The sequence below is a fragment of the Thunnus thynnus genome, chromosome 15 (assembly GCF_963924715.1).
Source record: "Thunnus thynnus chromosome 15, fThuThy2.1, whole genome shotgun sequence".
Classification (NCBI taxonomy): domain Eukaryota; kingdom Metazoa; phylum Chordata; class Actinopteri; order Scombriformes; family Scombridae; genus Thunnus; species Thunnus thynnus.
This window is the reverse complement of record NC_089531.1, coordinates 15,297,063-15,312,814: the sequence shown is the minus strand read 5'-3', so window position 1 is coordinate 15,312,814 and position 15,752 is coordinate 15,297,063. Positions and strand designations below refer to the sequence as shown.

Below are 15,752 nucleotides of genomic sequence, written 5' to 3'. Positions count from 1 at the left end.
AGATGGCATCTAATGTCTGTCAAAACCACAGATACACCTTTGTTTAGCGGCCGTAAGATGTAGTTTTAAAGTGTGTTTGATGAGAAACTCGGCTAAATGTCAGACACGGATGTTTACTACCATGTCATTTTCTGTCCTTTACTGGGATAGCGTGACTAGAGTACAGACTCCTCAGCCTTCAGTCGAATGCTCAATCTCTCTTTCTTTTGAGACACAAACACACACACACACCTACACACACACAAACACACACACACACATATTTGGAAGAGCAGGAGTCAGTTTTAAGACATCTACACCCACAAGAAACATGTAAACACAATAGCTGCTTTGCAAAGCTGCACATGCACACCAAGACTTGTCCAACATTTCCAATGCTGTTGATGATATTCCCATGAAAAATAACTATATTCCCAGCTTTGGGAAGCAGATGGCAGGGATAAGTACTAGCGAGAGAGAGATAGAGAGAGAGAGAGAGAGAGAGAGTGGGCGAGAGAGGTAAACAGACACTGGATGTGTGCATTATGGTGCAGTGCTGCTGCAGTGCAGTAAGTGGAGGGGGCACATGTGTACAAACGTGCACCAGCATCAATGACAAATCCCTTACTCATAAAACAGGGCTTATATCACTATACTGGCTGGTATGAATGTGACGTAATATACCTGCTGTTCACATGCGTGCACTTTCGCTCTCACACACCTTATTATTTATGAGAACCCCCCACTGACTTGATTTTATTCCCCCTGACGTCCTAACAAGTCTAAATTAATCTCCAATCTCAGCCTCACCTGAACCTCACAGCTGCCTGCTCTCAAAATACAAGCTGAATGTCTCCACTCGCTTTAACCTTCGGCTATCAACAACATGAAATGAGAACACACACACACACACAAGTAATTGTTCCAGGGTCCTGTGTCAATCTTGAGTTCAGTCAAGGTCCAATCTACCATTTACTAACAGGTTGATCAAGTTCAAATGAGTCAATCTATTATAAAATATTAATTTCAGACACCCAATCTATTTCCAAGTCTGTCACTGACATCAAATGTGTGCAGTTATTGTTTAAAAAACTACTAGTCACACAGCTGACTAGTGAGAGAGTCTACAGGCAGAGTCTGTGGATATTATAGAAAATACAGTGGGAAACTATAACATTTTTTATAGGAAATGTCTTTAATGCAAAGCAATTCAGCTGTAAAATATCAGTTTAGATATGTGTATTTTGAATTGCAGCTGGCTTTACTGTAAGTGTGCAATGCAAGTTATATATTGAAGGTGAAACAATGTGTCCAACTAGATTTAAAATTAATACTAAATAATAAAGCATAGTCAGGACATCCCTGAGGGAAAGTCAGATAGTGATAATACCCACAACTCTACACAGAAACTACAGAAGTGTCAACAAACCAGTGGCAAAATGGCTAGTAGTCACATCTACCCCAGATACATCACCTTATTCTGTCTGTTCAGCTAATTAAAAAGGATTTTGTACACGTAACACAATAAAAATTGCCAATTTATTATATATGCTGTGACTAAAATATTGATGATGTTGGCAACCCTCTTTGAATAATGCATAGACTCCCCAAGCTGGAAATAACAGCAGTTTTCCCATTTTATTCCCTTAATGCAGCTTTAAGTCAGAAGCCTTCAACTACCAACTAGATGCCACGTTTATAATCAGCAAGAAAACAGATAAACACAATATTGACCACATGTATCAGTAAGGAAATGACCAGGCAGTTCTTCTGTTTGGTGTGGAAATAGAGGTCGCAGAGGCAGAACTGAAATAATCTCTGTTTTTGTGCATTAAGCAACTGAATAGCAGCAAGAAGAAAAACTAAGACTACAGCTGCTGGTTTTAAGTGGCCTGTGGTGTTGGCAGATCTGTTATCCCACCAAAGCCTTCTGTGGGTCAAGAGGCCCCAAAAAGGGCTTGTTTGTTTTTGGGTTGTTTTTTTTTAGTTCAACAAATAAACAGACATTGTTAGCATAACATTAGCAACAGCTATCACAGAGTAGAAGAAAGGAGAGGACAGTGTGTGTTGTGACAGCTAGCTTAGCAGCCAGGAATAACCCTGTCATCCTGGTGTTTATATTTAGCCCAGTTAATAGGCTAGCTAGTTAGCATTCACCCACAGCAGTTAGCACAACACAGCTAGCTAGTTAAACCATTCTACTCTCAGAAGGAAAACAATCACTCTTCAGCTTGTTTTTGCTAGGTAGCTTTTTTTGTGCATTGAAGGCTAAAGTAAAAATATCATCTCTGATACAGCAGCACAAAGGTGAAGGTGACCAGAGCTTTATAACAACACTATGAAATATTAATGATGTAACACATTATGAGTTTGTAAACAGGAGCAGAGTGTCCTCTCTGTGCACACTGAGGCCTTTAATTTTACATTACAGGCCACACACACACATGGTGACATACATACTGTTATTTTAAGCTGATCTGAGCCTGTCTAGACAGTTGATATCAATATAGTGTCTGATAAATTCAGGATCACTTTTATGTAACCTGCTGACCCAGAAGCTCTTTTTCAGGATGAGCATGCTAACAAAATAATTATCCTCTGCAGGTCTGGATGTTTGAAGCTGGGAACAGTGAGGTTTTGACAAGCTGCTGACAGCAGCCTTGGCTTACTTCTACACCAGAGTCACGTTACTCACTGTGTGTCATCCTAGCCACATAACCACACACACACATACACACACACACACACGTATACACACACACAAATGTAACTCACTCCCTCCCTCAAACCCCATCTGTGCCCCCTTCAGACTACAGTACCCCCTACCCAACATCACATTACTGCACCCCCATCTGTATCCTGTCTCTCTGATCCCTTCGGGGCCTGCCCCCTTTCACAGGGACCGTGTTTGTGCGCGCGCGTGTGTGTGTGTGTGTGTGTGTGTGTGTGTGTTTATGTGGCTAGGCTGACACACAGCCCCCAGAGGCCTTTACCCACAAGGGAGCAGCAAGCCAAACAGGAGACAGAAAAGAAAAGCGTGCAAGGAGGTGATACAGATCTTCTTTATGCATCTCCCAGTTTGTGGGCGTGTGGTTTTTTGTGTGACCCAGCACTGTCTGTCACTGTCTGTTTGTTCGCTTCTTTCTGACGTTTGAAACTGCCTTAGCCTAATCAAACCTCACTAACACGAATAAAAACCCCTCAGCTCATCACATCAGTCTACTTATAACCACCGAACACCACTGTACCAGCAAATACCAGTGTTTTTGTCGTGTACCCAATAAAACTTTTACACTAGCCCACTTGAAAACACGCCAAAAAGAATTATAACTGTCTGCACAGACCTGTTAAGGAGCGTACTAGACCTCGAGATAGTAAGTTTTATCCCCGCCCTCACAATTTATGGAATATTCCACTGCAGAGCTGACACACAAACACTCTTCCTTATAAATTTACACATTTGACGCAGATAAATGCTAGCTAAAACCAACAGCAGCAAACTGCATGACCTGCATCTCTCACACAGCTTTGTAAGAATCTAACTATCAAAAACAAACATTTGCAAACACATGCCTGACATCCACCAGTGAGGACAGGTAGTGTAATAAGTCATCATATTATTGCAGGAGTAACACTTTCTCACCAACTTTCTAAACAGTGCACCATCGCTCAAGCTTGGCATTGGCACTGCTTTAACCACCCAGGAACATCTTGTGCTCTATAAATTTTCTTTTGTATAGCTGGTGAAACCAACTCCCACCCATTAATAATAATAATTTAAAAAAAACTATTATAAATAAGAAGTTGTTATGATGGGATCAGAGATGAAAGTCAAGTTTTTTTTCCCTTGTTCTGTTCCTTGCCTCAGATGTTGTTCCCCTGTCAGAGCAGGACAGGAATGGGGATTGACACATGGAACAAATTTAGTTTGGGTTGCATACAAGCCAAGCTGTGTTCAAATATCTTGCCAAACCTGCAGCTCAACACTGGCTATATGCTGCACACAAATGCAGTCTGTTTGAAAAAAAAAAAAAAAAAAAACTAAATTGGCGACATGTCAGTAGATGTGTGCCTCTGGATTCTGTGCTATATTAACTTGTGAGAAATTTGACTCCAGCAAAAACATGTGATGGATTTCTAGCAAGCATTTCATGTTGTCAACAGTCAGATAAAACAAAAAATATGAATCATTTTATGCATCCATAAGGACACAAATATAAATTTCCAATTTCTGTACAAAAATACAATCTTCCTGCAGCCATTAAACATAGGCTGTGTCTAAAATCATTCAAAATTGGCTAATATACTATAATGTAGGGGAGAGTCATTACTCCTGAATGCATTTTCATTACCATCAAATGTTTTAACAACATTTTTTTATGTTATTTTTATGTTTATGTGTCCAGAATGTGATCTAATGACAGAAGGATCAATTTTCCATTGTATCCATACTCAAAACAAGACAAAACAAGAGTGTATAATCAATATTATAGATATAGATCTACTCATGCAATGCAAGGCAGAGAAAACAGTAGAACTGAAACCTTAAAAATGGTGTCTACCCGCATTCAAAGCAGTCCGGCAGTCCAACAATTGAATCAATGATTGAAAACAATACATCCAAATTAATCACAAGAGTCTAGCGATGAAAAATTGTTTGTTTGTTGTGTCCACCATTGTGCTGTCCGACTGTCTAGAGTGAAATATTATACCCTGTATGTCAAAATTCATCACTAGTGATTTTCATAACCAGCAACAACAAACGTTATGGTGTATGAGATAAGTCACAAATTAGTTGTTAATTAAAAAATCTCCAGCCCACACAAAAAATGGCAGGCGAGTACACAAACTGGCTTTATGAAACCTCAGAACCGGCAAAAACGTTTCACACATGGTTTTCATCTGTTGCGTCGAAGAACATGAGGTTATGATCAAATCTTCTGGCTGTGGTGAGTCATTATCGTGCCTGACTTTACCAAACGCTTCACCAAGACGTGGAGCAAATTACTTTCACCACACAAGTTCTCATAAACACCCCAATGAACCATCCAAAAACAATCCAAATATCAAATTACAAACATCAATAACTGAGTCAGACAAACACACAGAGCTGGTTAAACCAGTTGGTACCATGAGTGTGCATATTTTTATACTTGGGAGGCCGCAATAAAACCTGTTATTCTGGCTGCTTTCAAATCTAATGAGTGTCAAAACACCCGCATGACAAAACAAAGAGACAATGAAAGAGAGGAAGGAATTTTTCAAACTACCTCTTTAGATAAATGATTCATCATCAGCCTCTCTGGTCTGATATTGTGGATCTTGGCACCACTGGTGTGACAATGTTAGCCAAAGTGTCACCTTTTTTGGGCACTGAGCGTTCAGTCGTCTGACTGCTGAGGCAGAGCAGACGGAGAGCCGACTGAAACCTGATATGTGACACTGAGCTGTATAATAAAGTATCACTTACAAGGTTAGCTGTGATAAATCAACTTTGTAAAAAGGTGTAAGAGGTGAACCCTCTTTCTTCTGCTGTAGCAGGCAAATCAGCTTAAATGTGAACACTAAACATTGTGACTGTGTGTGTCTGCATGAGTGTGTGTCCATTACTTTGAGTGCAGTATTGCTAACAGTCTTAATGAGATTACTGGCATACAGCCAGTTATCTTCTCTCCTCTTTCACCCTCGATACCTGACTACCTCTCTGTCTGTGCTCTGTCGCCCATTTCAGACCAGTCCAGTCTGTAAACGCTCTGCTAATGTCCCGTCTTCACATCTACAGCTGAAATGATTGACAGAAATTTAATCGGCAACCATTTTGATAAGATTAATCACTTAGGCTATGTCTCTTTTTAAGCAAAAAGTTATTCAAAAGCCTTTAAAATGTGAATATTTGTTGGTTATCTGAGCCTTTGGATAAGTTTTAATGGCAGATTTGATTGTGATGATTGTTAAAAGAGCCTGAAACTGGGCAGACATTAAAATTAGGGATGTCCAGTGCTGAAATTACAGAAGTGTTCTCCCTCCATGCAGAGGACGAGATAAAATTTAGCCGCAGGCTGCAGTAAATAGGCCTGAAACCAATGATTATTGCTCAATCTGCTTAATTATTTTTTCGATTACTGAATCATTTAGACTATAAAGTGTCAGAAAACAGTGAAAAGTAGCCCATCACAGTTTCACAGAGACATCTTCACACTGCATTTTTTGTGGAACCAATAGTCTAAAACATTAAGTTACTCAACAGAGAAAAGAAAACAGTTTGGCATTTGTGTTTAACAAATAATTTAAACAATCAATTGATGGTCAAAATTGTTTCAAATCAATCTCCTGTTGATCCACTAGTCGATTTATTGATTAACTGCTTCAGCCTGAGTGGTAAACAATCTCTTGCAATGTACATAAAACTTCCTCCTCGACCTAGTGTCAGCTAGCAGACGCCAAATATCACGTAAGCATTGTGGCTTTATCTGGAACAGAACTAGAGATGTGGTTCGATAGCTTTTTATCAAATTCAAACCCAGTATCGAATTCATTGCATTTGCAAGTAACTTCAGGCTGCAATAAATATAATAAATATGTCTAATCACTTTTTGTTTGCTGAAAAGTCAGAAACACTACAGTTTTTATTGGCGACTTATTTAATGTTCACAACCTGAAACGAGATGAGCAGCATAATGTTTGTTAAATGTATCTGACACGTTCTATTAACAGCTGTACTTCACGAGCAACTTCCTCCAAATCCTGAAGGTCCTGATTCAGATCTATTAAGCGGATAAGATTGAAATGCTGATATGAACCATTGTTTAAAAATGGGAGATTCTTACATTGTTGTGAGATGATCTGTGTCCAAACAATGAAAACACAAAGTCAACTGGCAGTCATACAGTGATGTTAGAGTGATGTGTCTTTGGCTTAAGACACCAGCTGCAGCAAGAACATTAACCAAAGAACAGCTTAATGTTTTAATTTAGCAATTACTGAATTAATTAGCTGCAGCTGATCTAATCTGCTGCCGACAATGTCTGTTATTTTAACCAGAGACAGCGACTATCGGCTAAAAATGTGAAGCCTGCTACTTAGGGTAAATGTTTTCTTTTGCTCTTTACTAATAAAACAAAAGATAAAATATTGGACAAAAGATTTGGTAGCACCAAAGCTTAACGAATCCCGGTATTTTGTCCTTCAAAATGGAACAAGTTATTCAAACTCATCCCTAAACAGAACAGAGTCAAACTAGATGACCCAATAAAGTTACAGGCTGCATGTCTAAAGGCAGATATAGTCTGTGTGTTTGTGCCTCTGGCTACAGATCACCAGTCTCGCCCTCTTTTGGCATTTTTTTGGATTTCGACAACAACAACAACATTCCAAGACACAGTGACACAATATCAAAGGCTCTACCCCACGGCCCGACTGACAGCCACAACATCAACACAACACTAAAACTTTTTTGATGTGCAGAGTGGAATATATGATGTATACCATACCACAGCTATCTTCCCAAAGTGGGTTTGTCAAATCAGCTTTATGACACGGCAAAAAGTCAAGAGATAAGTGTATGAGGGCTGGGTGTGGCTGTGGTGTACTTTGCTTACAAAGACCTAAAGGCTACCAAGATGTAGCAGACAAAGCTGATCTTCCGCCAATCATTTCTGGCATTCAGTCAGTTGTCTGCAAATTTAATTGGAAGGCAATCACAGTTTGTCCTGGGACATTTGTCCTGGGAAGATGGGAACAGCGATTGGAGGACACCCAAAAAAACATCTGAAGACTAAAGTTTAATCATGTGATTTAAAACTAACATCTCTACTGCAGGATGGGATGACTTTTGGGTGGAAAAAAAAATTGGGGGGCAAGAGAAGTTAACACAGCTCACCTGTGGAGTATTAAAATTAACCAAAGGCAACCAATCAGAGGCCAAACAGCTCCAATGCGAGGTGAGGCCAAGTGTGTTTGAGCTTTTCATGTTATCTGGGTTCAAGCTTATCCTGCCCTGATGGAAAAAGCTGACCTTTACCATGACTTGTAGTTTAAAAACAGCAATGGAAACATTTTATGAGCTCTGAAGGAGATGTCAACAGGACAAACATCTGTAAATGGCGCCTTGTATTGTACTAAAGGTTGTAACAATGACCTGAATTAGGATCCAGCCAAGACAACAGTGAAGCAAGCTGCTGGTCAAAATCTCCAAATTGCTGGAAAAATAAATAAGATGCCCTTGAGCAAGGCACTAGGCTTTATTGTTCCTTTAATTGGGCATGATTTTTTCATTATGTTATAAATATGGATTTCACACCTCCAAAAACTCTAAGCTAAAACTTTGGCTGAGAGCAATTGTTTTCTGCAAAAAGTGCTCTATAGGAACAGGAAAACTCGATTTTAAAAAGTTACCTTGTGGAGTTTTTGACAACTAGTAGCACTATGAAGCGATGTTGTTATGAATTGGTTCCCCCTTTTGTTTGTATCTCGTGCATATGCAGGAGGATGCACACTGGTGACATGATATATGGTCCTGCCTCTGGTTTTACATCACAGTTGAAGACTTTTCTGTTTGCCGCTGCCTTTTATTAAACCAAATTTGAGGGTTAATATTTTACACTGCATTGTAACTATTGTAACTTTTATTCGTCTGTTATATCTGTCTTATTCCTTTTAGCTTCTTTTTATTTCCAAATTTAACACTTTTAAATTGTATTTAAATGTCTTTTTACTTGTGTTGCTTTTATATTCTGTCTTGATGCCTTTTATGTTCTATGTAAGGGCACTTTGAATTGCCTTGCTGTTGAAATGTGCTATACAAATAAACTTGCCATGCCTTGCCTTTAAAAATGTTTTATGAGGCTTGAAATGCATTCAGTGCCATTGAGAGAGACTGAAGGTAAATAACTGTAAAAATAACAGAACAGTTACAACAACAGAACAGTGGATGACTGGGAGAACTACAAAGATACCGGTGCAGTAAATGCAGATATGGGGTTGTTGTTTTTTTTGTTGACACAAGTATTATCTAAATCATTTCCAATTCGTTTTGGTAATGTAACATTTATGGTCAAAGTGCTACAAGAAAAAAAAAACATGTTGTAAGCCTCTTTATCTTACACCACCAGCTGCTTCTGAGCTTTTTAAGTTTAGGACCAAAGTCAAAACATCTCTAAAATGTTGGCAGAAGTGGCAACCTGAACATCAACCTGTTTCTCTTTGTTATTTTTATACTATTATGATGTTGGATGTCTGTGTTAAACATGGTCAAACTTCCAAAACTTGAGGTGAACATACATAAAAATGCTCCCTGAAAGTCAAAAGCTGAGACTTCAACCTGTTCTGAATGCTCTGTTTACGAAGTTACCTCTGCTTCCCCATCTCTCTGACATCAGATCGTTCGCACATGCCCACAAACAGCTGTCCGTTCCGTTTGTTGATAATGTTATTGGTATGTTCGCTTTGTCCACTCACATATTTCAAATCAGATTTGGGTCCGAACATGTACAGATATATTTGAGAAGTTCCCATTTCGAGTAAAGAAGGAGAACAAGAAGTGAAATCCGATCGTTTGTTTACGTAACCTCCGGAGCCACTGGAAGTCTGCCGAGGGTCAGCTGGCCAATCAGAACAGAGAGGGCTCATCAGGAGGGGAATCTTAAAGAGACAGGAGCTAAAAACGGCCTGTTTCAGACAGAGGCTGAACTGAGGGGCTGCATAAAGGGCCAGTATAATATACAAAAGGATGCTTTTGAATTGATATTTTGAGACATTTTTTGAATTGTAAATCATGCAAAGATATACCAGTAAAGCACCGGAATATAAATTTAGACCCGGAAAGCGTAGGAAACATCCTCTTTACGTGTTTGGGCACACATGGTTTTCGGTGATTTTAAATGATGGGTTTAAACCACCCGTAGCAAAATACAGAAGTGAGACAGAGGAGTCAAGCTCTGCTGAGAAAAAATGGAGACAAAAAAAAAAGAAGAAACAGAAGGTAGACAAGACAAGAGAGGAGGAGAGCTGACAGGACAGCGAGCACTGGAGAGTCTCTATTCTTTGAAGACGTTTTGTATTATTGACAATCTCTTGACCGAGTGCAGAGTGTATTTGTGGGTGTGTCCTCTAACTCAAAGCCAGGGCTAAATACAGCACGGCCATCTGATATTGACTTTGATAACAGTCCGCCACCACTAGAAAACCAGGCTGCCATGCATACAGTATTGCTGATAGTCTCTGCACACAGCTTAACAGAAAAACACAACAGCCTGTAGATTCCCATCCACACACACATGCATTTGACTTGATCTCTGCTGTCTACAGAGAAAGTTTAGAGGCTAACTTTGCAAATATAAGAGCCAAAATTAAGTAGTAGAATATTTTTTTTACCCACCTAGAAAGTACCCAGCCATACTTGTAAATCGCTGTGCCAGATCTTTTCAATTTGCCTTGTGGGTCAAAGAATGTAAAAAAAGTAAAAATAAAAAGTAAACAGAGCAGGAATATGTCATGTTTCTTCCTCAGCTGCTCAATACTGGGACTCCAACTGGGTTCAAACAGCATTTATAGCTGCAACTTTGTTTGTGTGTGTGTGTGTGTGTGTTTGTTTAAGATCTGGTAGAGATAAGGGGGGCTATTGATGACATTGATGTAAGTGAGACGACAAACACACACGCGCATAAACACACACTCTTGTCCTCTGATCAGGGATGGGAAAACATACTCGCTTACTCTTTTCTGTACTTGCTCTCTCTCTCTCTCTCTCTCTCTCAGGTTTGTGTATAAAAACTTCACACCAGTAGGAAGTGGGTTATCTACACACAGGATCAGCGCTCAGGATACAAAGCCATATCTGCTGTGTGTGTGTGTGTGTGTGTGTGTGTGTGTGTGTGTGTGTGTGTGTGATGGACAGAGAGAGGCAAAAATGATTAGAAAGGGACTTGGAGAGTATCAGGCAGGCAGTTTTGTGCCAAAAAAAAAAATAGTATTTGCCAAAATGGTGGATTTGCTACCATTAGCATTCTGCTAAGATTGCAGCAGTGTGCGCTGGCCGCTGGCTGACTTTCATTTCAGTGGAAGCTCTGCGTTGGGGTGCGGCAAAAAAACGTAACGTCTGGAACATCTTGCAAAAAGTGACACAATGCGACGTCATCGGTCAAATTACACACTGCCTTGGCCGATCAAATATGCGCAAACACACATTCATTATAAAGTAGATTAATCTGTAATGTGAAGGGCATAATTATACTGTTCACCTCACAATCGTAGGGACAGAGGATGATGACTCTTAGTGATAAGTTTAATATCTGATAAACCATCAAACTCATGGATCTATCCGGTCTTTATACTAAGCTAAGCTAATTGTCTCCTGGCTCCAGCTTTAGTGCATGTCCCAAAAGGTCAAACTATTCCGAGAACACAGTGCTGTTTTTGGTCTAAACGCCCAGTAACTTCTAAAAATCTTGTCTTGCAACTTTTCTGTTTACTCCAATATGCAAATTTTAGCATAACTCCATGTTTACCTCACATTTTTTTTAAATTTTGTTTGGTAGTTTGCCCTTATTGGACAGTTTTGACTCAAACCAGGTATGAGGTTTGCATCTAAAAGTCTCTTCTCAACAGGACGCCGTCATGTTTCGAGGAGCGTGCAAGTCATCTCTGCTCTCACTGACACACTCAAGCTTCCTTTACGTGGTGTGGAAACCATTAAACAAACTGATTGTACTGGTATTCGGTCACAGCGCAGTATTCAAGAGCAGTCGGAGAATATACACAGTAGTATGACCGGCCTTAGTGGGCGAATGTAAAATCCCTCACAAAATTTCAGTTGTCCTCACCCATTTATCATTCATGTGTTTATGTCTGTTGTTGGACGGTTCTACTGAGAGACCAGGAAACATCTGGATTAGAGAAACATGTGCAATACATGTGGAAAACACTGGTGTATGTATACAGACTGGCTGCTTATGATCCTGGTTATAGTTGGGATTAAAGGTAACATACTGAGACATTATTTATATGTTGTATATGTAAATGTAATCGAGTTTAGCATGTAAATGATCACATATTTGTGTGTGGGCAGATGATTAAAGGGTGTGTTATGCTGTGTTTGCTTAACATCTGTGCAGATGTAAATTGATGTGCACAATTTGTGTGTGTTCATGTGACTGCCTGCGCCTGACCACTTGTGTCTGACTGCATTCGCGGGGTTGGCTATGTATGTGTGTGTGTGTGTGTGTGTGTGTGTGTGTAATAACCAAATGCTGATTCAGCACCAGTTGATAGTCAGCAAACATTCATCAAGAGGAAGTAGACTGCTTTCACTTCAGCTGAAACGGCCGGTCCCAAGCATGCAATCTGAAACCTAAACTGCATCGCAACAAAAGCAAAACTCCTGACACAGGGAGACGCAGATTTTTTAAGGAAGAGGTGTGTGTTACTGCTAAATCCCGTCAGGTCGATCCAAACCGAGACCACGATCTGATCGAGCCACATACTGCACATCTATTCAGTATTGTTCTGCTCGTGCTGGTTGTGGTTTTCAGCAGAATAGAAACACATTAAACTTGAAAAGGCAATAAAGGGAACACATCTGTTGGACATTTACAAGTCTCTTTATGACCTTTGTTATGTTTTTGTGCTGATTCACTAGACCAAACATGGAAATGAAGAGACACAAGGAGGACATTTTAAAAAACACAAAGTAAATGCGACGTTTGTGCATCTTCGACTCACCAAAAGGCCTTGAAAGCTTCATAAATGTCGCTGAGACGTCGTCGTTTGGTCCAGGCTGCAATCTAACGCTGGCCCTGCAGTCGTACCTGGACACACACACACACACACACGAGAGAGTTAAGACCCAACAGATCAACACAGTGCAAATAAACACACAAGCAGTAAGTAAGCTTATACTGCGCATTAAATCAATACAGTGCCCAACACAACAGCACATGAGCACAAGCACAAAAATAAATCAGTAGTTGCCAATAAACCAGAACACACACACACACACACACACACACACACCAGCAAAACACTCTCTAGTCTCTCCGATCACTCGTCCTGTGATGCAGTTTGACGGAGCTGCAGTAGTCACATTATGTTTACATGTTGTTTAATATATCTGATGGAAATTCCTATTAAAGTGAAGTAATATCAAATGGATGTACGTTAAAGAAGGGATATTGTCTTCTAACACAAATAAAAACATACTTATGAATGTTTTCTGACAGTAAAAAAAAAAAGGGTGGAGGAGCTCTGTTGCTCTGTCATTGTTTTTATATTAAAGTTAAATTAAACACCCACATCCAATGACGTGTACGTACTTTCATCTACTGATTATGAAAAGACAGATGAATAAGCAATTACAAAGCAGGACACTCCTCATATTTATCTTTAATTGGCCCCACAAATCACACATACCGGTTGCTCTTTTGTTTTGATCATCCCACAGTCACAGGTGTGTATTTCACTACTGTATAAAGCTTCCTCTTGATGCACTGATGAAGGATATGAAGCTTATTGTAATACTAATCCCCTTCAATGTTCAAACTGCAAACTGCAAACTGCAAGCCTGAGCCTGCCTCTTCTGTTTTCAAACCGTCTTCACCTACTTTACATTTAAACGCCTTTCAGGAGTCCTAATTATAAAGACTTTATGATTAGAGCAACCTAATTATGCAGCCTGACCTGTCTCAGGCTGTCTGCCTCTTCAGCCTCTCTCCTCTTTTTGTTTTTGACACAGGCCTACAGAAACTACTGTAAATACCTCCTCCTCCTCCTCCTCCTCCTCCTCCTCCTTCTCTCTCTGCAGTAGCAACCTGAGATGCTGTGTATTCCGTCTGCCGGAGCCGACTAACAGCAGCTAGAAAATGTTTAATATCCGTCCCCTCTCGTCGCCGGTGTCTTAACCGGACACTGCGCTCACCTCGCCGGGTTGTGTCAGCCGCTGGCTCCGTGTGTGTGTCCGCTGAGCGGTCGGACAGTCGCTCGGCTCTGCAGCAAGCTTTTGTTGCATAGGTTGTCCGCTGCGACTGCAACTGAAGCCAGGGCTTTAAATACGCCTTTAAAGGAATAGCTGTCGGAAGAAGAGACGTAGCGCCCGCTTCCGCCGACGTCATGGCTAATTTGCATAAAGGGGCGGGGCAGTGGCGGTGGTATACAAACAAGAGAAGCGCTTGAATGTTTTTAAAGGGGCATAGCTATTTTTTTAACCCTTACCTTGTGTTTACATTGGTTGTGCTTCCTTGTGGTTTGGTATACAAGTTGTATACATTTTCCTGAGAGTGCTGTTCATGTGTTTATTAAGACTCTTTTGGAATAACATGCGTATTTTTATCAATAACCATATTGATGAATTGGAAAACATGTACTGTTTGGCATACTAGAAGATAACACTAATTTAAATTTTCATTAATTTCATTTAAATTCTCATTCTCAATTGCCTAACTTCTTGGTTTTCACAAAGGAGGTCAAACCAGGGCTAGCTGATCCTAGCGCTAGCTTCTAGTTTGGCTAGCACCAATTAGCACAGTGCATTTACAGTCTATGGTTAACCATGATCATGCTAATGCTCATTTTCGTCAGTGAAAAACATTAAAACAAAATGTACTTCCCAGCAAAACTGAACAGCTGACTACTTAGAGGGTCTTTTAGTTGAAACACACTGAGATAGTGAGAGCTACAGTTACGCCTATATTCTGTGAATCTGGGGTTACGCCACAGTTATGTCACATAATCAACATTGTCACCATGGTAGCGACTTGTCAATGACAATGCCCTAAAACATACCCTGCTTTATCGTCTATTTTACTCCAAATGGAACCATGATTTACAAAATGAAAATCAAACTAGATGAAAATCCATGCAAGTCAATGGGGAAAAAGAAGAGGAAAAACGTTAAGGAGAAAAAGTGTGTATTTCCAAAAGCTGTATACAAGCACACCTGTTGTTAAGAAAACAAACAAACCAAAAACACATCACACTGATTTGATATCCCCTCCCTCATTTGGTGCCAAGAAAGCCACCTATGTGGCCATCGCCATGAGTCAATTCAGTGTTCCTCTAATCCAAAAGCTAATAACTGTTAATACCTGATTTTTGCTTTAAATCTTTGTATCAACTGTAACTCCCCCTAGCTCAGAGTTTGTTTGTTTTTCTGCAAACTGTAAGATGTGTATTTTGTATATAATCATTTTGTGGTAGAAGAACTTGTAACTGTTTTTATATGTCAATAAGGAAAAAAAAAAAATAACTGCAAAATCAGCCTGTTGTTTTCCTCTTTCTTCCCACCTTCTTAAAACCCAAAATGTAGAACAGAATTGAAGTGAAGTGTTGACCCCAAAAGTGGCTTTAACATCAGATGAAGGTGACAAAATACAGAAATCACCATAAAGCATTGTTATTACGACTGCAACTAATAACTATTTTCATTATCTTTCGATTAACCTGATTATTATTTTTCTTGGCTAATCATTTGGTCAATGACTCATCAGAAAACAGTGAAAAACGGCCATCACAATATCCTAAAGCACAAGATGATGACATCACTGTCTTATTTTCTCCAATGAACAGTCCAAAAATCCTAAATATTAAATTTACAGTAATGCATGACCAAGAAAAGCAACATATTCGCATATTTGAGAGCCTTAAACTACCAGAATGTTTGGCATTTTGCTTGAAAAATGACTTAAATTATGACATTTGATTATCAAAATAGTTGCCTATTAATTTTCTGTCAAACTAATCGACAATTGTAGCAGTGCTGATTGTTATTACACCGACTAAGGAAA

General features: G+C 39.6%; 1 protein-coding gene across 2 annotated transcripts in view; it reads right to left on the bottom strand.

The window, feature by feature from the left end:
- Positions 1 to 14,032, bottom strand: part of LOC137198851 (solute carrier family 45 member 4) — a 62,024-nt gene extending 47,992 nt beyond the window's left edge. Inside the window, exons 1-2 of one of the 2 annotated variants that reach the window (XM_067612832.1) lie at positions 13,889 to 14,032; positions 12,697 to 12,782 (exon numbers count right to left, since the gene is read on the bottom strand). The gene's annotated coding sequence lies outside the window, so the exon portion shown is untranslated. Of the gene's footprint in view, positions 1 to 12,696; positions 12,783 to 13,383; positions 13,640 to 13,888 lie in introns of those variants that run through there. The other variant, XM_067612834.1, reaches the window with a different exon arrangement.
- Between the last annotated feature and the right edge of the window lie 1,720 nt (positions 14,033 to 15,752).